Source organism: Suricata suricatta, chromosome 11 (genome assembly GCF_006229205.1).
Source record: "Suricata suricatta isolate VVHF042 chromosome 11, meerkat_22Aug2017_6uvM2_HiC, whole genome shotgun sequence".
In the NCBI taxonomy this organism is placed as follows: Eukaryota; Metazoa; Chordata; class Mammalia; order Carnivora; family Herpestidae; genus Suricata; species Suricata suricatta.
Window position 1 is genome coordinate 91,597,048 of NC_043710.1, and position 23,711 is coordinate 91,620,758.

Consider the following 23,711-nt stretch of genomic DNA (forward strand, 5'->3'; position numbering starts at 1 on the left):
TGCCCTTACTCCCTAGGTGCTGGGTCATTGGGGCCGCCTGCCAATCCACAGTGTCCCCGGATCAGGAGCTGCCATGGCTTACTTGCCTCCTTTCTGCCCCCCACCCCGACCCCGTATCCTGGTTCTGAGCTTATTTTGAGGCAAGTGGTGATGCCAGGGCACTGGGAGGGTGCGTTCATTCTCAACATCATCCTTTCCTCCCTGAATTTTGCCTCTTTGCCCTCACGGCTGGCTTCGGCCCGAATCTTTTTGATCCAGGAGCATCTGTCCACAATTATCCAGTCCTGACGGTGGCTCTCACTCTGTTCCCTGCTGACAGTTCTAGTTCTGGGTCAGAAAGCCCAGCGGTTAGGACAACCTTCACTCTCGGAGGCATTGTGGCTCTATGGTATTCTCGAGAAAGTGAAGTTGAAACGTCCCCAGAGGGATTTGCTAGTCCAAGGAGGAGGCTTGTCTAGGAAGTGGTAGCCAGCTGTTTTCTACCTTCTTACTGACGACACAAAAAAGTTTCCGCCATCCTACTGACTTAAAAAAGTGAGCCTTCAGCCTTACTTTCTGAGCCGTCTCCTGGAGTTTGGGGAAGGTGTGTTGTGTCACAAAGGCACTGGAATGGACGTGATGACCTACAGGGCAGCATGCTACGGACTTTGGAGCGAGACTGGTCTAGTTTTAAGTTGCAACTTCATTGCTGACGAGCAAAGTGGTGGTAGCAAATTTCTTAGCTTCTCTGGGTGTTTTTTAAAAATTCTGTAGGGGTGCCTGGGTGGCTCAGTCAGTTGAGTGTCCAACTTCGGCTCAGGTCATGATCTCGCGGTTCGTGGGTTCAAGCCCCGCATCGGGCTCTGTGCTAACAGCTCAGAGCCTGGAGCCTGCTTCAGATTCTGTGTCTCTTTCTTTCTCTGCCCCTCCCCTGTTCACGCTCCGTCTCTCTCTATCTCTCAAAAATAAATAAGATGTAAAAAAAAATTTTTTTTTAATTTTGTAAAATGCAAGGCATGATAGCAGCCATATAGGTTTAAGTAAAATAATGTGTGAACTATGCCTGGCTTACCACAAATGTCAGATCTTTCTTTCGATTCTAGAGCGCTCAGAGCTTTGTTCTGTCAGTACACCTCTGGAACACGTATTGTTAATCAATTTTTAAAAAGTGAGCATCTTGCTGGAGCACAGCATTGTGAAGTCTACACAAGGCTTCTGCCTGTGACAATTTACATTTTAGCCAAATGAGTTATGTAACAGGAAGCAGCTGAGGAAAGGCAAAGAAAGTATAAGATGAACGGGCCTGCTACCTGGGTTAGAATCGCCCAAGAAACATTACAGGAAAGTTGGGACTTGATTAGCACCTTAAAGAATGGCTACAGTTTGGCTCGGTTGAAGGGGTGGAGGTAGAGAGAGGGAACATCCTTCCAGGTTGAGGTAACATCGCTGGCAAACTCTCAGGAGAAGAGACAAGTATGAGGGGCGCCTGGGTGGCTCCTTCAGCTAAGCGTCCCACTTCAGCTCAGGTCATGATCTCTGTGGTTCATGAGTTTGAGCCCCATGTCGGGCTCTGTGCTGACAGCTCGGAGCCTGGAGCCTGCTTCAGATTCTATGCCTCCTTCTCTCTCTGCCCCTCCCCCACTCATGCTCATTTTCTCTCAAAAATAAATAAATGTTAAAAACATAAAAAAAAAAAAAAACCCCACAAAGTGTGCATGGTGAAGCAGGAGGAATCGAGTGGATGGTAGGAAAGAGGAACAATCTAAACTCTCTTGGTAAGGGGTTCAGGCCCTGGAATGACACCCATCTTGGTTTTAATTCAGAAACTACCACTTATGCCTTTGTGACTCAGTTTCCTCAGTTGTAAGAGGGGCATAATAATAGCAAGGATTAAACGGTACCAGAAGCAGATTAAACACTCCAGATACGTGTGACTGCAAAAACCATAACCAACACACACGCTGCCTTTGTTAACAGGACAGCCAATCAGATATTTCCAATGTGAGACCGCTCTACATGATGACTGGACAGAATTTCCTGTGCTGCTGTGGAACTCAATGACAATGACCTCTGGTGTCCGCCCAGACGGCTGCTTCTGCCCACTTCTCCCTCTGTGGATTGTGATTCAGCACTTAAGCGTTTTCCCCTTTATCTCCCCATTTGCATGCTTATATTAGACATGGATTTGGTTAGACCTGCATCTGTTGAGACGGCCAGCCAGTAATAGAAGCCACACAGGGACTCACGCAGTCTGGTTTCAGGAGTGGGTCTAGCGAGTGAGGTCTAGGTCAGAAAGCTCTTAGCTGCAGAGTCAGGGAATATATTCAGCTGTCATTACTTTTTAATTAAAAATAGCCCAGTGGTACTTGCGTCCCACCACCCCGGTGTAGATGGTCGCACACCCCCGTCTCTCCTCTAGTGGGGCCTCCCACAAAACAGGACACGTATCTTCTCCTTGGTCCAAGGTTTCCAGGGCCTGGCCAGAGACCACAGGAAACGTGGTCTTTCATAGGGAACAGGCTCGATGCACCCATAGCCTCTTCCCAACTCTACCTTTAGTAATGGTAGGTTGGTGAGAGGATTCATACCAGGGAAATCTGCAAATGCTATACATCAGGGCTTCTTTCTCGATGAAGAATGGCAGGTCAATCACCGACCATCACCCCGCTGGAAGAGAGGTGCCCCAAACGCCCAGCTGGTGGTTCCGGAGAAGCCCATTGTGATGTAGGATTTCTTTCCCACTCCAGGTTTGGTCTTCATTCTCCATCACATCAAATCCATTTCTTCCATTGCTTATAAAGAAAGGAACCTTGGGAAACAATATGCTATTGCTTTCAGAGCCCACACAGGTAGACGGAAGTTAGAAATCCCTGCTCCTCAATTATTTGCCATGTGTCCTTGACCTTGTCTACTTCACTGTTTGAAGCACTGATTTTCTCTGTAAAATGGGGCCAAGAAGAGTGTCAACTGCTTACGGTCACTGTGCGCCTTCAGTGAAATCATTCAGGGGAAGCAATAGTTACCGTCCTGGCATGAAACAAGAGATAAATATGGGCAATTCTATTAGTCTCCGTCTTTAGAGTTCTGGTTGGGGGACACAGTCTGAGCAGGTATAGACTCGCCAGGGTTTTTTTTAAACTAATTAATTTATTTTTAATGTTTATTTATTTATTTTTTTAAGAGTTTTCTCTCTTCTTAAAAAAAATTTTATATATCTTTGAAAGAGACAGAGAATGAACAGGGGAGGGGCAGAGAGAGAGGGAGACACAGGCTCTGAAGCAGGCTCTAAGCTCTGAGCTGTCAGCACAGAGCCCGAGGAGGGGCTCGAAACCATGGACCGCGAGATCATCACCTGAGCTGAAGTCCGACCCTTCACTGACTGAGCTACCTGGGCGCCCCTAGACTCTCCAGGTTTTATTAGGATTGGAGCAAATGGGGAAGTTTAATAAGGACATTATGTGGTGCACTTAACCATGTAACAGTGAAATATACTAATAGGGTGCCAAAGCACTTAATCCAAATGTTTAATTTATTACTCTGATGTGTTTTGCACTTACAGATATTTGTGCAAAACAAAGTGCCGCACAGTCCCCCCTCTCTTAGATTGGCATAATACACAAATTATATCTTCAGCATCTTATAGCAGTATGCAAATAAAACATCTACATGTCTGCAACTTCATCAACACAAAGCATTTCTTTTGCACCTGTTTTCCAGAGACACACCAAGGCGAAATGACTCTTGACGAACATGATTTCTCCTCTTTTGGAGTTGGTGGTATAGAAGAGAACACTGAGATCTCTCTCATAGGCAGATAGATGAGAGAAAGGGGCAGAGAGTACTTGAAGGCAGAGTAGAAATTTTTGTACACAGAGCTGATTCCTAGAAATACAAGCTTATCTACTGCATGGTGGGATAGATAAAATTCCTTTTGGATGAATGTAAGTTAGCCTCATTGGAATCTTCTCCATGAGCCTGTAGACTTTCATTAAATCCAGTTGCCTGTGTTGACTAATTTTAATTTGGTTTTCTTTGACGTACAAGTTTCTTTCTCACTGTTGGCCAGACCGAGGTGAAGGGCCAGTGGAGCATAAGCCAGTGGCAAAAGTCACCCAACATTTGCCAGTCTGTTTACTCCAAGAACCCCTTCCCCCACCCCAGCCACGCTGTTTCCAGTAGTTTCTCTAGGATCAGTGGATCTGCACAAGGCTCCTCTCTCTGGCCAGTCTCTACACTTGCCAGAGAGGTATCCCCCGTCAGCCTGCAGTAGAATCACCCAGAGTGTTTACACAAATGAGGATTCCTAGCCCAAAGTCCAGTCCTATAAATCATGCCGATAGGACGCAGGAAGTTTGCATTTTACCATGGGTCTCAGCACATGGTGATCCACATCAAACCACTGTGGTAGATGATGCCCTCTTGACATACTTCTTGTTCCTTCTCACTGCTGCCTGAGTTCATATGCTCAGCCTGGCTACTACAGTAGTCTCTTCATTATCCTCTTTACTGTAATAAGATCAGATAGTGTCAGATCCTTCATAACATCCTGCAACAGGTCCCTTAGCCTCTTTACTAAGACAAGCAAGGCTCTCACTGGCCTTGTCTCCTGCCTCCCGCACTCAGATGCCGCTTGCATGCCGAACCATCTGGAAGCTTTTGCGGTTCTCAGAACATGCTCGGCTGTGTCACAGCCCTAGGCCTCTGCTCCTCCTGTTCTAGCATCTTGCTAGAATGACCTCCCCTCACCCTCGCCTGGCTCTCTGGCAAATACCTACTCATGGTTAACATAAGAGCTGAAGAATCACCTCTTCCGTGATGACTTACCTAACCTATTCCCACCTTTGTGCCTCCGGCTACTCCCTCCAATCATAGTAACTTTGATGAGAGCACTTGTTACCCTCTACTGCAGTATTTGTTGACACATCTGTCCCTCCCTTGAAGGCACAGCCCATGTTCTCCTACTCTGGGTATCTGAAACATATTCATATTAATGTTTTCCAGAGTAAATGAATGAACCCATGAATTGTACACCAGGGAGCCTCCATTTATTCCCAAGCTAAATTTGCAGCTTAAGAGTTGGCTGTGTTATCTTTCTTTCAGTGATATATGTCTTGGGTCTTTTTCCCGTGTTTGGAAGATCACACAAAAAATGAAACAACTTGGAGTTTCCTGTATGCGAGCAGGTGCAATCCAGTTTGACTAATAAATACTAAAATTAGATAAAGCCCATAGAATGTCCCTTTCCTCCCAGATTGGAAGATTAAAAAAAAAAAGACAGAGAGGGAGAATCAACGAGTGTCTTTGTAATATAAATCTCAGGGTAAATTTGGGTAAATGAGCAATCTATATGGCAAATGTAACTGATCTTTCTGGAGAGTTATTTGATTTAATTGGTTGATTTAATTTCCTAGCAAATGAAATCTGAAAATACTATCCCTGAGAAGACTTGCCTGCTACAAATCCTTTCTCTTATTTAAACCTCATTTATTTCAATTAATTTCCCATCATTCTTTGTCTTGGTCTACAATGTGATGTCGTTATTTCTCAGTTTTCTTTCAAGGTTACAGTTCAAGGATCAAACATAAAAAGTTGAAGACTTGCGAAGTCAGTGGTTGCCCTACTGGGTTGCGGGTGGGAATGGGAAATGGGACAGCCACTTTGCAAAGCACTGTGGTAGTTTCTTCACACTGGACAATGAGAAAGTCAATGACTTTAATCAGTTTCATACACAGGAGAAATGAATTCCGTGTCCACATAAAGGCTTATGCGAGAATATTCCCAGCAGTGTTTATGAATAGCCAAAAGGTGGAAACAATCCAAATGTCCATGGATTGGTGGATGGACAAAATGGGGTGTGTCCATACCATGAGCTATTACTCAATGATACAGAGAAACAGAATGCTGGTGCATGCTGCCATGCAGATGAACCTCAGAAACATGCTAAATGAGAGAAGACAGACGCAAAAGTACTCATAATGTATGATTCCATGTATATGAAAGGTCTGGGAAAGGTAATTTGTAGATACAGAAATCGAGAAATGGTGGCCTGGGATTGTGGGGAGGGGTAGGAGCAGATGCTGACTGCAGACAGGCTTGAAGCAATTTTGGGAAGTGACTGAAATGTTTTCAGACTGGATTGCAATGGTGGTTGCCCAATTCTATACATTGATGAATCATTGTTGAATTGTACAGTTACAATGGGTAAATGCTAGGATGTGTAAATTACACCTCAAGAGACCTATAAAAATGGTTGAAACTGGCATGTTGTTACCTTCCTAGTTTTTAGTGATAGTATAGTTTTAAAACTCTTTCCCAGGCAATGTATTCTGTGTGTGTTTAATCACAGAATCTAGATTTTAAGTTGGTTGCTTTCCTCTTCCACAATCCCCTGAGACCCTTGACCTTTATACCAGTGGAGACCTATTCTGACTGTAAAAAATTTCTTCTCCTTCCAGCTAAGAAAGCTCTGGTGACATCAGCTGTGATCGCAGTGTACCTGATTCAGGCCACGATACTGATTGAATTCCTGAATGATTAGAAATGCAAATTACCAGACTTGTTTTAGCAACAGGCTCTAGAACAGTGGAGGAAATATCTACCGCTTCTCAGGGAATGGGATGCTTTGAGTCATTAACGATGCATGATTCGGACTTGCCTATTTCCTATGGAACATTTATAGAGACTTCATTTATAGAGACTGTCTCTTTCTAGGTGACTCATACCTGTGTGATCACATTGAGAAGTAGCAGTGGGATAAAAGAACCCACATTTTGGGAGTTGGGTGGAACCAAGTTCAAATTATGCCTCTGCCACTGGCCAGTGGTGTGAGCTTTGGTTCATTAATTTCTCGGAGTCTGTATATCTTCATCTGTAGTAGGGGATTCGATTATCTATTCCAAAGGATTTGAAGGCTAATTTAATAAGACCACTTAGGTCTCTAGGCCTAGCATATAGGAGGCACATAATAAATGGAATCTATTCATGGGATAGCTTAGAGAAAATGAGGTGTCTGGACTCTTTAGTCTTTTGCCCAATACTAAGTGCTCAGCATTCATTTATTCCTTTAATCCGGTAAATAGTTACTATGTTCAACTTACCGTATATTCCTGGTGGTATTCTCAGTGTGCAGGATACATCAATGAATTTAAAAAGACAAATATGTGGGGTGCCTGGGTGGCTCAGTCAGTTGAGCGTCATGACTTTGAGCCCTGTGTCTGGCTCTGGGCTGACCGACCACTCAGAGCCTGGAGACTGCTTCGGATTCTGTGTCTCCCTCTCTCTCTCTGCCCCTCCCCAGCTCATGCTCGCTCTCGCTCACTCTCTCTCTCAAAAATAAATAAAAACATTTAAAAAATTAAATAAAAATAAAAAAGACAGAAATCTGTACCATAACAAAGCTAACTTAGAAAATATCTATAAACATAATAAATAACCGGATTTTATGATCTGCTACAAAGAGGTATGTCCTATGGAGAAAAACAAAGCAGGGTAAGGGGGATCTAGAATGATGGAGGTGGCTGGGGGGAAGGACGGGCTACAATTTAGGGTGGCGAGGGAAGGGCTCACTAAGTAGGTAAACAGTGAGCCTAGCCTCGGAGCTCGCCTCGTGCAGCAGATAATCTGGCAGAGAGCCCGCCCGCTTATAAAGTGAGATCTGAATAGCCCTTTCAAAGGATTATCGGTCCTGAAGGATTAAACCATTTGCCCCAGTCATCTCTGCGGCTAGAATTTGTAGATTGTGCTTCAGGAGAATAGGAACTCTTGTTTGGTTTCTGTCTGATTCTGATCCATTTAGGTGCCTCGGGCATCCTTCTGCCCCAGTGTAGTCGGCGGGGCAGCCAGGGACGGGGACCGATTGCGATAGAGGGCCATTTGGAGATATAGGAAGGGATGAGAAAGATAAACTTTAATTTATTCACTCAGCCAGTAGATATTGGGACTGGGCTTCTGCTTTGTGGAGAAGAACCTCATGGAATGTAAATGTGGTAAGGAGTTTTCAATACTGAGATGACCAGACATTTTATACAAGTATGTCTGTGTATCTTAGAATCAACTGCCCGTAGGGTGACTCAGATGCTTATGAGACTTTTATCAGAGATGTCGGGTGAATGTAGGTGGCGAGCTAGAGGTGGAGCAAAGGGACATGATGGCTCCTTCAACAGTAGTCCCCCCCCCCCATTTTTGAAAATATTTATTTATTTTTGAGAGAGAGAGAGAGAGTAAGTGCAGAAGAGGGGCAGAGAGAGAGGGAGACACGGAATCCGAAGGAGGCTTCAGGCTCCAGGCAGTCAGCACAGAGCCTGACGCAGTGCTCGAACTCATGAACCACAAGGTCATGACCGGAGCTGAGGTTGGATGCTTAACCGACTGACTTACCCAGGCACCTCAGCATTAGTCCTCATGAACGTGTCTCTCATCTCTGGTGAAAAGCATACTGGATTCTGAGTCAGGAGACCTTGTTTCTACAGCTGCCCCTTCTCCTTTTAGCTGTGTGGTTGGGCTGAACTCCTCTGGGCTTTATTTTTTTCATTGACAAAATGGAAATAAAACCTCTGCATTGCTGGCTTGCCCACATGTCAGAGGTTCGAGGAGGAAATAGATTTGAAATCATCTGATAAACCGTAAAACTGAACACAAGATGGGGCAAGGTACAAGTCGTTGCTAAAGAACAAAAGCTGATGGGGACTGGGGGGTGGCCGGTTCTGTTGTGGGAAAGAATGCTTTTGGCATTTCTCCACGGAGTAGACATTTGGTGCTAATTTATGCACATTAGTTAATTTTGTGCTGCTGAGGCCTCAGACAGGGGTCCCTCGTGAGTGTGCCGTCCATGACGGAATCAAGAAAACCATGTGGCTCAACACTGGGATCCATCCCGGGATGGGACTGAAGGAGACAGGCGCTCAAGGAGCACCGGCTTGGCTGATGGTTTCAAAGTCATCGGCTTGAGGACACCCTGTGGAGTCCTAGGAAGTGGGATGAATAGAGAAAAACCCACTCCCCACCCCCAGAAAAATAAAACCCTTCAGCTTCATTTTCAACCCAGCTTTCCAATCCTCTGGGTTTTGCATTCCAGGCATGTAGGAATACAGTCACTCAGTGGTGACTGGTGGTGTTGTACCCTTCTTTCCAAGCTCCAAAACCATCTGGGGTAGCTGAGACTGAGAAAGGAAAAGTGGCATACTTTTCAGTACAAGGAAAACACTTGGAAGAGTCAAACTTAAGACAAGCTCCCGGGAGAAAAGAGAATTATTCGGGAGAAAGGCAGCCAGATGCTCGGTACAATGATGTGTCTGATTGTCGCAGAAATTGAGGGTGGGCGGGGAGGAATCAATGAATCTGAAGAATTATTGAACCTCATCGTCGATGTGACTCAGGTAAACCAGAGTTATCCCTGCAGCTTTGAGCCCACTCTCCATACCGTCAGCGGTTCCTAAATAGGAGCAAGGTTTTTGACATTTTTCTCTGCCTTCCGGCGCCCATCCCAGGGCTTGATGTCCACAGTTGCCCCCGATCTCTGCTTGGATGGAAGGGACACACTGGTCCTTTCCACACACCACGCCTGGCTGGCGAAGGAGTTCACCCACCACACCCAGTGTGAGTGACTTACCTCCATGTTCCACAGCCCTTGATGTGTTGAAAAGATTTTCATTTAAATCAGAGAGAAAAATAGTTCTTTTTCTTTGGTACCCATTCATTAAGAAAAATAATTTTTTGTGTTGGTTTGTTTTGAGAGAGAGCCCACAGGAGTGAGCACAAGCAGGGGAGGGGCAGAGAGAAGGAGAGACAGAATCCCAGGCAGGCTCTGCACCATCAGCACAGAGCCTGATGCTGAGCTTGAACTCCCAAATCATGAGATCATGACGTGAGCCAAGACCGACAGTCGGATGTTTAACAGCCTGCGCCCCCCAGGTGCCTGCATTCATTCTGAGTGTGTTTGTTGCACCGATTGTGGGCTAGGAATGGGCCAGAATCGGAAGGCAGAACTGCCCAGGGGCGCTAGGGCAGGCCTGTGGAGCTGGGGTAGTTTGCAAGAGTTTTCTGACGTGTGGGTGCTGGTAAGTTTCACATAGTGGTAACATACATAAAAGCAATTTTGATAGCATTTAGACATCTTCAATTCTATTTGAACACTCATTGTATGGCTGCATCTATAATCTTCTGGACTCCTGTAATGACATTTTGAATGCCTGAAAGTCTTTGAGTAGTCTCTACCACCTGAGTATTTGGGGGCAGCTATGAACAATCCACTTCTCAGATTTATGTATTAAAATGTACTGGTATCTTAAACAAAAAAAAAGTCCTGGTATTAGTTCAATTACATTTTAGTCTTGATTTTCTTGTCATCAGTGATCCTCTTTGCATTGCCTGCAGTGTAAAATGTTAGGCTTTTTATTTAAAAAAATTTTTTAATGTTTATTTATTTTTGAGAGAGACAGAGACAGAGTGTGAGCCGGGAGGGGCAGAGAGAGGGAGACCCAGAATCTAAAGCAAGCTCCTGGCTGTGAACTTTCAGCACAGAGCCAGATGTGGGGCTCAAACTCATGAACTGTGAGATCTTGACCTGAGTTGAAGTTGGACACCCAACCGACTGAACCACCCAAGTCCCCCTCCCACCTTTATAATAATTTGCTCTTATATTTTATATTTTTTCTAATAACACAGGAAGCATCTGTGATTTTCATCTTTACATTTTAAAAATCAGGTATTAGGTGTTTTAAATAGAAAGTGATTTATTTTTTCAGAAGATGTTTTAAAAAAGCCCGCGTTTAACACCTTCCATAACATTTTATCATTTTAAACATAATGAATGACTTTTCATTAATCTTCTCACTAAGACTCAAATAGAACCAGCGTTTCCCCCTATGCAGTTGCCCTCATTTACTGTGCGCGTCATGACCTGGGAAGGGTAGGGCAGCACAGCTATAAATGATCTTTGTTGCAACTTTTCGTCCAGTGTTTCAGACCAGACGTAAATGGAAGGAATGTTAATCTTGGTGGAAGGGATTTGTCAGAGGAATCCAAGATGTTGCTGTTTTCATTGTCAAAGTTCCATTTGCTACATGGAATAAAGAGGGCAAGTTAACGTCAAGGGCGTTTCACAAGGATGGACAAGGTCTGATGTGATTGGATGTGTTTGTGCAGATTCAGGCCTTGCCAGCCGAATGCCATGCTTCTTCCTGGAGAGAAGAGGGTGAAAGAGCCAACAGGAACTGAGAAGGTAAATGTCACTGCATCCAGCCTGCCACAATATGAAATTAAACACAGATTTAACAGATTTCCAAGTGTCATAGTCATACAGTTCATGCAATTCATTAAGCTGCATTTCAATGAAAAGTAAGTGATAACCCTCCTATTTAAAAATAATTGAGCAAGTGTTTTTATATTGAACCAAGGCACCTCATTTCTATAGAATAGTGCACCTGATATGGGCGTAAAAGCATGAAATGGATCTGAAACTGACCTCTGAGTACTCCTCTAGCTTGCTAGATAGAAGCCTGTGCAAGGCGTGCCCCCTTTTCTTCTTGAAGGATCGGGGAGAGAGGTCAGGGCTGAGAAAGTGCACCTGCAGCTTTGAATGCCTTCTCCCTTCCCCCCCCCCCCCCCCCCCCCACCAGGGCACAGGGGCAGGGACAAAGCATGAAGTCTGCGATCTCAGGAGTAAGGCAAGGTTGGGGATATGCTTACACTAAAAAAAAAACCGATTTGTTGTTTATCTGAAATTCTAATTGAATCGGGCATTCTGTTTTTAACTGGCAACCGTGCCTGGGAGGAAGCGGCACAGAGTGGGATCTGGGAAAACGTTAACAAGCAGAAAAGAGTCTACAAAGTGGTGGGTGAATATTAGGGTGGGGGGTGGAGATAGCATCATATCTGTGTTGTGTACTTGGAAGATATGCACAGGATTTCTGAGGACCCCACAGGCACAAGGTGCTGGTTAGAGAGGGCAGCAGATGAGATCAGTATGGATTCCTGAAGACCAGAAATCACCCCGAGAAGGAAGAAGGTGGGCGTTGAGGAAGGGAACAGAACATGTCCAAAGGCACATAAGGATGAAACAACACCAGTAACCACTTACGTGAAGCCTTTCTTGGTCCCACCCAAGGGCCATTCATCCTTCCTTGCTCTGTGCTTTCCTGGCCTTCATTGGAACCTGATTCCACTAGCTCTTCTCCCTTCTGTTGTTGAGACATCTGTGATGTGGGCCCCATCAAGTTGCAGGCGGTAGGTCGTGGGACGGACCCCAGACTCACATCCACTGTCTTCATTGAGCCATGCAGCCAGCTGGGGACCTAGTGGAGCAGACCTCACTTTTCCAGAAGATCGAAAACAAACACATTAAATGTTTCCACAAGTTTTCAAGCAAGACAAAATCTGCATGTATGTGTATGTACTTAAGGAAACACAGAGAACTGATGTATACAACATCAGACCATAAGTATCTAGGAGAGAAGTAACAACAGGAAAGTAAACCAAAAGGAAAACGAAGTCCAATTTGCTACATTCTCTAAAGTTTATCCTCAAGCCAGCCCACACTGCTTAAGTGTGTGAAGTGAATTCTCTACAGCACGGCTCAGCAGTCTACTGCCTTTGAATGTTTTCTTTTAGAGAAAACGTTGTCCTGTATCTTGTGTGCGATACTTTTATCCCTGTGCTTAGGGTCTTCAACTGCTCAAAGTTCTTCAACTCAGGGCTCTGTGTACATAGATAAGTAGGACCATGCTTTCTGCCCTTCAGGGCACAGAAGCTAGGAAGAGTTGGGTATATGCGAAAGGAAACTTTCTGGCTGCCCTCTTCCCACAACCGACTCAGAGGCGAGCTCACCCAGAGATAAGAACATCAAAAAGGTGGCTTCTCCTAGTAGCTTTGAGATGTAAATAAATTTCCTTTTTGTTAAAAAAAAAAGTGCTGCTTTCTAGGGGCACCTGGGTGGCTCGGTCAGTTAAGTGTCTGACTCTTGATTTCTCCTCAGGTCAGGATCTCACGGTTCATGGGTCCTAGCCCTGCATTGGGCTCAGTGGTGACAGTGCAGAACCTGCTTGCGCCTCTTTCTCTCTCCCCCTCTTTCTGCCCCTCCCCTGCTCTCGCTCTCAAAATAAATAAACTTTTAAAAAATGCTGCTTTCCAAAGCTTTGCCAGGCAGAATAAGTGTTGTTTTTTTTAAATTTTGTTGGTGGTGGGGGATGCTATATGGGGAATTATACTTTGCGGAGCAGCTAAGGGTTCTGAGTGGTTAGAGCCTTTCAACTCTAGGAGTTGTTTGTCTTGTCCCTGAAGTTAATATGGTACATTGTTTTTCTCTTTCCTTTTCTTTGTGGATTTCCTCAACGTGCTGGCCATCCGAGGATTTGACTCAGATTCTGAGGACCTCTCTTGGCTTTGCTTTACCCGAGAAATGCCCACATCTGGCTCTACACTCCGTCTGGGAAATTTGCCTTTTTCGGCACCTTGCAGAGAGCCTGGTCTCCTTTGGCCCTACTGCCTCTCTTGGGGGCATGAATGAATAACTAAGTGTCTCTTCAGGCCCAAATGACGTTGGGTTTCTGCTCTCTGGCGCCACCTGCTGTCACCAGCTCCAAGCGCAGCCTCCCTGGTCTCCCGCCCCAGGCCCCCAGCAGGAGCCAGAGCCAAAATCTCAGCCCAAGCAGATAGATGTTACTTAGGCCGCCAGATTTCTGTCCTGGTTTTATCTGTGCTGCCTCCACTGGCTCGCTATATCAGAATCCCAAATGTCCCCAGATGACTTGCCTCAAGTCACGCAGACCCTGAGCTCCTTGGCCAGAAAGGAGGGAGCCTGCCAGTTCTGGGGGGTGGCCACCTGCAGCTCCTGCCTGGTCACTGGAGGCCGGCCTCTGCCCAGCAGTGAAAATGCAAATGAAGTTTTTTTTCCTCAGTGTCAGTATCCACATGGCACTTATCCTTTAATGGGCTCCCTCCAGCATGTCCCCAACATGCTCCCCGATTGGGCCACTAGTTTTTCATGAGCTGCTCAGGACTTAGAAACTTTGTTTGTTTGTTTGTTTTTAAGCACTCCGAATGTTTCCATGTTCTCAAAAGCTCATGATTCTAACCAAGGGACCACAAAGCAAACAGGGTGTTGCTTTTGATTAGCTAAATTAAGTACCCACACCATTGCCTATTCTAGGTTGAAAATCTCTTAACCTAAAATGTAGATATTTGTTTGTTTTCCGTCATACAGAGCCTGGTACCTAGTAGGTGCTTCGCCGAAGCTTGCGGAGAGTCCTTTTCTGTTTGTCTATTAAAAGTAAAAACTTGGGATTAAGCATCCAACTTCAGCTCAGGTCATGATCTCACAGTTTGTGGGTTCGAGCTCCGCATTGGGCTCTATGCTGACAGCTCAGAGCCTGGAACCCTCTTTGGGTTCTGTGTCTCTCTCTGCCCCTCCCTGCCTCAAAAAAAAAAAAAAAGTAAACATTAAAAAAAATTTTAAGAAAAAACTGTTGGGTCTGAGATTCTGAGAGTTCATTCCTGATTTAAGCCTGAAAAAACTGAAGCTGACTTGGTAGAAAGAAATGATGAGTGACAGCAGTGATTTCTACTATCGCTGTGGCAAGAAAGAGGATGTAGGCTGCTGTGGTCTCATGAGGTTAGAAAAAGTAGCAAGATGGGGCGCCTGGGTGGCTCCCTTGGTTAAGTGTCTGGCCCTTGGTTTCAGCTCAGGTCGTGATCTCACGGTTCATGAGTTCGAGCCCCTTGTCAGGCTCTGCGCTGACCCTGCAGAGCCTGCTTGGAATTCTCTCTCTCTGCCCCTCCCCTGCTGTCTTGAGCTCACTCTCTTACTCTCAAAATAAATAAATAAACTTAAAAAAGAAAAAGAAAAAGTAGTAAGGCACGTGCATAGTTGGGTTAGATCTGAGACTGAACTTCCTGACAACAAATTTGCAGGATACCCGGATAAAAATACAAATGAGGGTTTAGCAACTAGGCTAAAGACAAAGATGCATCCATTTAGTTAAGTAAACATTTATTGAACTCCTACATGGTGCCAACAGTGTAGTGAAGCTGGAGCTAAGCTGTGCTTTTCTGAGCACAGAGAAGACTGAGCAGACAGATCATTTCAATGCCGTGTCTTCAACGCCCAGAGAGCTGTGTGCCTGGGGTGTTGTGGGTCTGTGATGAAGGGACACTAATTCAAGCTATGCAGCCAGGGAAGGCTTCCTGGAAGAGGTAAAGTTTATACCGAGTTTAACCACCGGGTGGGAGATATCTAGATGAACAAATGCAGCTAGTGCACTCCAGGAATGGTGGGCAGCTAGATTAACTGATGTAGAAACATCTTTAGATCATAGAAGATCCTATCATTCCGAGTCGAATCCTCTGGGAAATGCTGGTGTCCCATAAGAAAAGTCTTATAATCCTGGTGGGAAAGGAGGACTCGGTTTTCTGTTCCATGTTGGCCTCATCATCTTACTGGGACAGATTTTCCTGGATTTAGGAGGGAAAAGGGAAAGGAAGGAATCCTGTTTCCCTCTGCAGCCAAACGTTATGATCCATCAAGCAGCCTCTCTGCTCCGTCATCCAGGGCACAACAGAGCTGGCATGTTTGTGATATATCATGTTTGACGAATCATATCTGAGGACTGCCTGCAAGCGTGCAATCCAGGAGGCCGCCTGGAGGAGGCCACGGCGGGGACCTGCCTATTGGGTCAGAGAAAAGAAACAGACTGCTACCTAGAAACTCTTGCAGCAGCTGTTTGTCAAATTCTGAAAGATTATAGCACCAGGCCCCATTGTACAGATGGGAAGACAGGCTGACGAGCACAGAGCCACCTCCTGGGTCCTGGGAGTAACTGACAGCTATGTATACTCATGTTGCTTCTTGTTTCTTACGGCAATGCTGCAGCTAGGACCTCGGGGTGGGAACCCGTTAGAGGTATTTTTCCCAGAAAGAAGTGTTTTGGAAACAGCAGGCCAGTTTGTAATGGCCTGATTCCACTCGATACCCTTCCGCTTACTGTGTTGGCATCGTGGGGTGAGGGGTTCCCAGCCTCCTCCGGGGAGGTCACTCAGTCCCAGCCGTGGCGGCTGGTGTCCTCCAGGCCCCCCACCCCCAGAAGAAAGAATCTGAGGGCAAACGAAGAGCACCGTCTCCACGGCTGCGGACCTCAGCCCTCCGCACCCACTTGCCCGAGATGGGCCCCCGGGGGGCCGGTGCCAGGCTCTGTGCTCTTCTCCACCCCTTCCTGGGCCGTTCGGCTCTTCTGCTTGCTCTCCAAACTGTACCCGTCCTGAATGGGTCTTTGTGTGCACCCAGGAGCTGGTCACGCCGAGCCCTGCAAGACGCTGGACAGAGACATCTCCTCTGGGTCCAGGCACAGCTCTGCGCAGTGCCCATCTTGTGGGAGGCGGGCCTTTCCTGTGCCGTCCTGTCGCTCCGTATCTGGGAGCGAGCCACGACCTGGATGAGTGGGAGAAATAAATGTTCTGCACCCTTGCCCAGAGGAGTCATCGGCAGGGCCGTGGAGAGGGCCAGGGTCACCTCCCCTGAGCTCTCCTTGCCACTCTTTCTCCTTGTCACCTTTCCCCGAGAGATGACTAGTACTCAGAGGCACAGTTAAACGGCCACCCTGTGTGCCAGGCACTGTGCTGAGGGCTTTGTCCCATTCGATCAAACCTTCCCAGCAATGCTGTGAGCGCCACTGTCTTACCACTCCCATTTTACAGGTGAGAAAACCGAGTTTGGAGACGTTAAGTAGCGTGCACTGGAAATTGTGAACCCAGATTGGGTGGCTCTCTTCCCTGGCTCCCTCCTTCTGGCCCTCAGACCAGACATGGGTGTCCTAAGGCCACTTCACACTTGGCCGCCTGGGAAATCGACCTGCTCCTGAGTGCTGGCCGACTCTTGGTGGGGGGAGGACACGGGGAGATGAAGTCTGGTTCCGCCAAAATGCAGACAGCCTCTTGGCCTTCTGAAGTCGTTCTGTTTACACTGTTTCACCCCTTGATGCCTTTTAAAAAAAAATCAAGTAACATGTTGTTTGATAAGATAGAAGAAACTATGGATGTGTAAGGAAAAACGGGATACAATTCCATATAGAAAGTTTTGCTGAAGGACCCTCCCCACCCCCCCAGGAAATAACATGGTTTTGTGACGTGAACACTGGATGAGGGCTGGAATGTAGGGTTCATTTCGGGTGCTGGCAGCCCAGGCTCAGTGACGGACCACACTGCCCTGGCCTAGTGTCCCCACTGTCCATGAGCGGTAAGGACGATCTCCAGGTGTCTAACTCTGCAGCAGTCAGAGCAGGTTGAAGAGTAGGCACAAATCTTCCTTTTATTTTTTTCTCAGTAGAAAGAAGTGGTGGTAATAATAATACTTACCTACCGAGCCTCCCGTAGCTTCACAGGTGTGATCTACAGCATTCTTAGGGAGCCAAGCCAAGTGACCCTTTTGGGGGCCAGAAATGTTAACCATGGCCTTTAGACAGCTCTGGTACCGGGGCTCCTGGGTGGCTCAGTCAGTTGGGCATCCATCTTCGGCTCAGGTCATGATCTCAGTTGTCCAGTTCCAGCCCCACGTTAGGCTCTATGCTAACAGCTCAGAGCCTGGAGCCTGCTTCACATTCATTGTCTCCCTCTCTCTGCCCCTCCCCTGTTTGTTTGCACTCTCTCTCACTCTCTCTCTCTCTCTCAAAAATAAACAACATTCTGTTACCTAAGCCAAATGGCCAACTGGAAGGAGATTGAGTATTTCTCTGTTTGCAAAAAGGCTATGAGCAGTCAGTGGCAAAACAAGCAAAAACAGCAGGAGAAATGCATGTTAGAACTTAAGAAGAACTTCCTACATGTACAATGTGTTGAGGGAATCAGGCAAATTATAAATTGTCTGCCGGAGTTTGTTTGTGTTTGCTTTCTGTTTTCTTTTATCTTTCTTTTCGTTTTGAAAATAAGTCCGTTCTTCACCTTCCTAGGCTAGAAAGACTACAGTCCATACATTTTCTAGGAATTGGAGAATGATTATGATAGGCTGTATGAGAAGGGAGACCCCTTTACGTTGATCTTCCACACATGACAAGAAACTCTAGAATTGGACCCTCAGAATTGTGTGTGATATGGGGTGTTCGTCCCTCACTGTGAAGAGTTAACGTCCACGGGTAGCCATGGTCACATCAGCCTCAGAAATAACGATACTGTCATGATGGGTAACCAGGCCCGTTTTTCTGTGCCTTATTCTCCAAGTTGCTTTCTATAGTCTGTACACACTGCTCTGATATCCGCTTTATTTCCTTGAGCACATTCCTCCACTAAACCGTTGCTATCATCATGGATTATAAGTAGAGTCTAATTGTGGTGATATACGATGAATACTTGTTTTGAGTAACTGAAGCACCCATCACAATCAAGGTAATAGCCTATAGATGATTAAGGGCCTAAGATGCAGGGTGTTACATGCACAAGAGTCACAAACATCTGTTAGCTCACCTTTCAGCTCCACCCTTCTCTGATTTACTAAGTCGCCATTCTTTGGTGTTTTCTTGAATGTCGCTTGTTTATTTACTTTCCTAGTCTCTTTTCCATGAGTGGAAGTCACTATTAAAACAACAATTAAAGATAGCACATTCGAGAGCCTGAGGGATAATTCAGGGGAGATGTCAGAAAGGACTTCTTGGCTGGGACAAGGACTATATATAATGATAATATATGGGAGAGAAATGCATTTGGATAGTGCATGTGCAATTCACCTCCAGTGCATGGGCTCCATGAAGTGGGAGCCATTTTCTGTGTCTCCGTCTTTTACTTAGAGGGTAACATGTGAGTCACTGGACAGCTTACTCTTTGTGAACAAAGCTGTCCATTTATTTGTTGGACTTTGTTCGGCAGGGAATGCAAAAGCACTATGTTTGGGCAAAGACCAGTAGGCAAGAGACTTTCACCAAGAGGTTTTGAACAGAAGAGTGACACTGTTAGGGGCCATGCATCAGGCAGACTCAACTGAAAGTCACATGTAAAATGGATTACATGTGTGTAGATGGGATTACTGGGAAACCAGATGGGAAGAGATAGCAAAAACCCAACAGAGGGAAAAAAATGAGAACTTAACCAAGGACAAGTGCAGCAGGAATAAAAGAAAGATATTATGCAAGAAGACACGGAGATAGAGGGTTAGAGCTTGGCGGCTTAGCCACTGCGAGGGAGGGCTTGGCCAAAGGAAGAATGAACTATGACACCGTCACTAGCAGATGTCCCCAAGGAGCTGCTGGGCATTTGTCCAATGGCCAGTGGGAGTCACTAGACTTTCTACACTTTCCTTGCTGAGAAAGGAAGAGGCATCAGCAGTGGCCTGTTGTTAGCTGTGCAAACCTGCCCCCCTAACCTATTATTATGGGTGGAATATGGCTCTGGCCTTGGTGTGTCAAGGTCAGAAGGAGGGTGTTGGACATAGGTCGGCATTTCCATGACTGGTGAGGTCTTTGAGTGGGTCCCATGGCCACCACTCTGCCCCCACTCTTAATGGTGATGCTAGCTAATATTTGGCTCGCCTTTTGAAAAGGTATTGGGGCTTTCCACACACAGAAATGGGGAGAATTCCACAAAGTATTGAGCAGGAAAAAATGTAATAAAAAATACCTTGGCAACATTTGTGAGAGCAACAGTACTGGGTGACTCTCAGTGTTTTAAATTCTTCCCACCCTCAGTTTCTTGTCACCATCTCCCTCCTCATAAGTCCAGGGCTCTGATACCAGATTTCCCTTGCTTTCACAGTGAAAGGGAGAATGACTTGCAATTAAGTTCTTTGTTCATTGGTGTTGTGCTTCCTGAAGACAGTAGACCTTGGGAGGTGCTGTGAAAATGGCATCTTTTTGGCCTTCACCATTAAAGATTGCGGCGTGGGACCAGTGGGCCTGCCGCACTGGCATCTCCCCATGGACCTCTCGGGTAACCTGACAGCACATTCTTTTATGCTGACTTCAGGACAAGAAAGGATACTCTTTGGATAAGCAAAACCCACATGACTAAAGCTCTTTCTTTATAAGAAAGGCTGGGCGGGGAGGGATTCCTCTTTCTATGCTTCAGGTTGGTCTCTGGCCAAGGACCTATGAAATCCCCTGAAGATGAACAGCTCGTGATGGTCCAGCTGTCTTCTTAATTAAAGAAATCTGACTCTTCTCATACCCCATTTGATTTTCCACATTGAAAGCTGCTTTTAGCCTAAGATGGCCTTTCTTTCCTTGGTCAAAAATGTGCCTATATACTCTTCATTAGTTGATCTAGAAAAGCTAAGCACCCCTGTAGTTAGGTCAGGGAACCTTTGGTTTGAAAAATCTCCTCCAGAAACATGGGGATGTGGTAATTTCCAACTGCTGGTCCCGGTGGGGTGGGGGTGCTGGAAACTGCCAGAGAGCTGCTCAGTGAAGCAGGGCCTGGACTCCCAGGGCAGTTCACACCTCAGAGGGTGTCAGCCAGCCTTAAGCCTCTTGCTCACAAGGCCAGGCTTTTTGAGAAGGGCATTGAAGTCAGCTTCAGTTTCTAGAATGTATTTATCCAAGTGCAAATGAGCTTTGTCCTCCTGATTTCTTTGTCTTCTGAATTAGAAATGGCAGGTTTGACCTCAGAACCCTTTGGTTCCTGTCTGGGTAAGAAAGTTCAGTACTGAATGTCTGCTCTAGGTATCTTTGGACACATGTGGGTCATCTTGGCCTGTGCACATACTTCAGATTTTCCTTTCCAAGAGGCTCTGTTTTTCCGATCTGAAGAATGCCCTCAGACTCGGAGCATGGACCTGCAATGCTCTTGTCTTCATGAGACACGAATTGATGCCAAGAATTGAGGACACACTTCTATAATCATTGTTTGTTGTGGTTGCCGTTGGAAGGCTCTGTGGCTGATCTTGCAGGCACGTCTCAGAAACAGTCAGTTCTCAGTGATCTGCACATGGATTACACGCTTTGCGAATTATTCATGGATAATTTTAAATTCAAACGGCCATGGCACTGCTTGACATGCTCCCATGAAGATGTCCCTCGATGTCCTCCTCTTAGCTAGCGATACTTAGGAACTGTTATTAGCATAATAGAAAGTGAACTGGGAGGTAAACTTAACTGACTTATAACCACTTCCGAATCAGAAACAACAACAACAACAACAGCAACCACAACTTTGGAGCAATTCCCTGTGGAGTCGGAATATTTCTGCCCAAACATCCTCCCATGATCATTTATATACTGACTCCCATTCTTCCTCCCCAAACCAGAACTTACACAAAGGTAGTTGCAATGTTGCAAGAAGGTAGGGACACATACTAATTCTTTTGCCAGCTTGAGATCCCATGGGGCTTACACTAAAAGCTTCTCCAGCCCTTTCTCAAGACAGTCTTCAGGGGAGCTGCCTCCGAGCCACCTTGTCCATCTTAAGTGGCATGAAATCCTATCAAGCCATGTAAAACCAAAGCCCACAGTGGTTGTGCCTCACGCTCTCTTTGGTAAAAGCAGCCCATGCCTACTCCGCCTTAACAGTGGAACGTGCCCTTTTTGTGTGCAGAGACTGTACAGAGTGGGCTCCCTGCCCTTTCCAGGGAGGGGGTGTAAGCAGATCCCTGAAGAAACCACGTGGCTCAGGAATTTTAGGGCTTGTTGTAATTGGCCTGGCCTAAAAGAGCTCAGCAAACTGTATGCGTGCCAAGGAAATGCAAATGCTTCCCTGAAGCAGGCATGTGGGGTGGACGAGAAGAGCTGGGCTCGTCTGTGAGCCCAAGTAGAAGAGCAAGATGGATAGAAAGTTTGGGAAATCAGAGAGACTCCTGAGGGACCATTTTAGTCCCTTAGCCATGGGCGGTGGCCACATCAGCTGAACTGGTCAGATAGGATGGGGCGAGAGGGATCTGGAGGTGAAGATCTTGAGATCTTGAGTAGCAGTCTTTCTTTCTCCTTCATCATGGGACCTATTTCCCTCAGGGGCAGGGCCAGTCTTCTTGCCTAGTCTGGCTTCCCACCAATTGCACCAGTGGTCCCCAGCTGGGCTCGGCATCCACAACCTTCCTCTGGACCCTGGGGAGTTGACTGGGGATCCTTCCTACCGAGTGATTACTCCTGACTCTCTATGGCTTCTCACACCATTTTTCTGTAAAAAACGGTTAAAAACTAGGAACCCAATGCTGTCTGTTATCTTTCTCCGCAGCACTCTAGAATTCTCTGCAGTCATTTTTATACTTGGCTGCCCTCTCTTCCTTCCTCATTATTTGTGCGCTCCATGAGAGTGCGCCCGGTAGTCCGGACTACATTCCTCGGGCTTACCACGTCCTCAGCCCATAGTACTTACTAAACTAAGGACTGTTAACTGACTAATAGTAATTCAGGTTACTGTGGGACATTTTATAGCATGATTCTTTAGTAACATTTTGATTTCTATTTCTGTGACATAGCTGAGCATGTAGAAAGTGTTCAGTCAACACTGGATGGATTCAGATTTTTCTGATGAATTAACAGTCCTCTCGAGCCAGGAGGTAGATTTGACTGCCATCCCCTGAGAAGTGAGCTAGTTAGAAATGGAGAAACGAAGTCCTGTGATGAGTCCAGCTTCCTTTCTGGCTCTTTCCTCTCACATCTTCCAGTGCCTTCCAACCCTCATTGTTGACCCTCATTGCCATCTCCTACCATCTCTTAGGACCCTTAGATGGTCTTGGAAACAGCCCAGGGGTCTCAGAACTCCTTGGAGGCTCTATCTTCACTTCTTCCTACCTCTGAATTTCCCTTAGTGATCTCAGTGATCCATCACGAACCTTTGTGTCTTTTCCCTTGTCCACTTAATGTCCTCTGTCCGCTCTACTCAGTCAGAGATCTGTTCTTTAACACACCATTTCTTTCATCTGCCACCCTCACCAGGTTTCTATTCACTTTTACCTGCCGTGGGTCACTCCATGCAAGCAATTTCAAGCACCTCATAGCTCCATACTGTTTCCTCCTCATCAGCAATCTTTACCTTGTTTAGTCCTTCTGCCCCTGTTCTTCCATATCCCCGACATGCACTGGAAGGCTTGCATGCATGTGCAAAAGGTAGCGTAACATATAATTTCACCTACACTTGCACCAGTAATGTGATTCATGGCCAAACTAGAGGTGGTATTTTTAAAATTTACTATAATTCTGACTTTCTTGGTTTTTTATTTATTTTTTTCTTTATTTTTGATAGAGAGATCATAATTGGGAGAAGGGCAGAGAGAGAGAGAGGGAGACACAGAATTGGAAGGAGGCTCCAGGCCCTGAGCTGTCAGCACAGAGCCTGATTCCGGGCTTGAACTCACAGAGCCATGAGATCATGACCTGAGCCAAAGTCTGACGCTTAACTGACTGAGCCACCCAGGTGCCCCAATATAATTCTGACTTTCTAAAATCCTGATTCATTTTAGGTTCTTTCCTCCTACTAACCATACCATTTTTCTTTTCCTTCATTTCACTTTCTTGCCGATGCATCTTGTATGGATACATTTCACTTACTTCCCCATTAGAATGGCCTGTGGCAGAATTAGCTTTGGAGATCAGCATTAAGACAGAGATCAGGCAAGACCTAATTGACTCACATGAATTTGGACATGAGGGGTGGGAGTGTTCCAACAAGATAGCTTCTAAACATCTCTTTGAAAACCTGAGACCCTCAAACTGAACAGAGTAGAGGAGTTTTACCTTTAACTTCGTGTTGTCTACGATACCTCATTAAATACTGGAATTACCTGAGAGAGTAAAATAAATAATTGTGTTCAAGGGAAAGAGAGGAAGAGG

At 45.9% G+C, this 23,711-nt stretch overlaps 1 long non-coding RNA gene across 5 annotated transcripts in view; it reads left to right on the forward strand.

Moving 5' to 3' along the window:
• The window catches only part of LOC115306962, a 210,771-nt gene that overhangs the window by 137,149 nt on the left and 49,911 nt on the right, over positions 1–23,711 (forward strand). For 4 of the 5 annotated variants that reach the window (XR_003915509.1, XR_003915511.1, XR_003915512.1 and 1 more), the window contains exon 3: positions 11,122–11,197. The exons of the other annotated variant lie outside the window; for it this stretch is intronic. This is a non-coding gene — a long non-coding RNA (uncharacterized LOC115306962). The remainder of the gene's footprint in view (positions 1–11,121; positions 11,198–23,711) is intronic. 5 annotated transcript variants of the gene reach the window in all.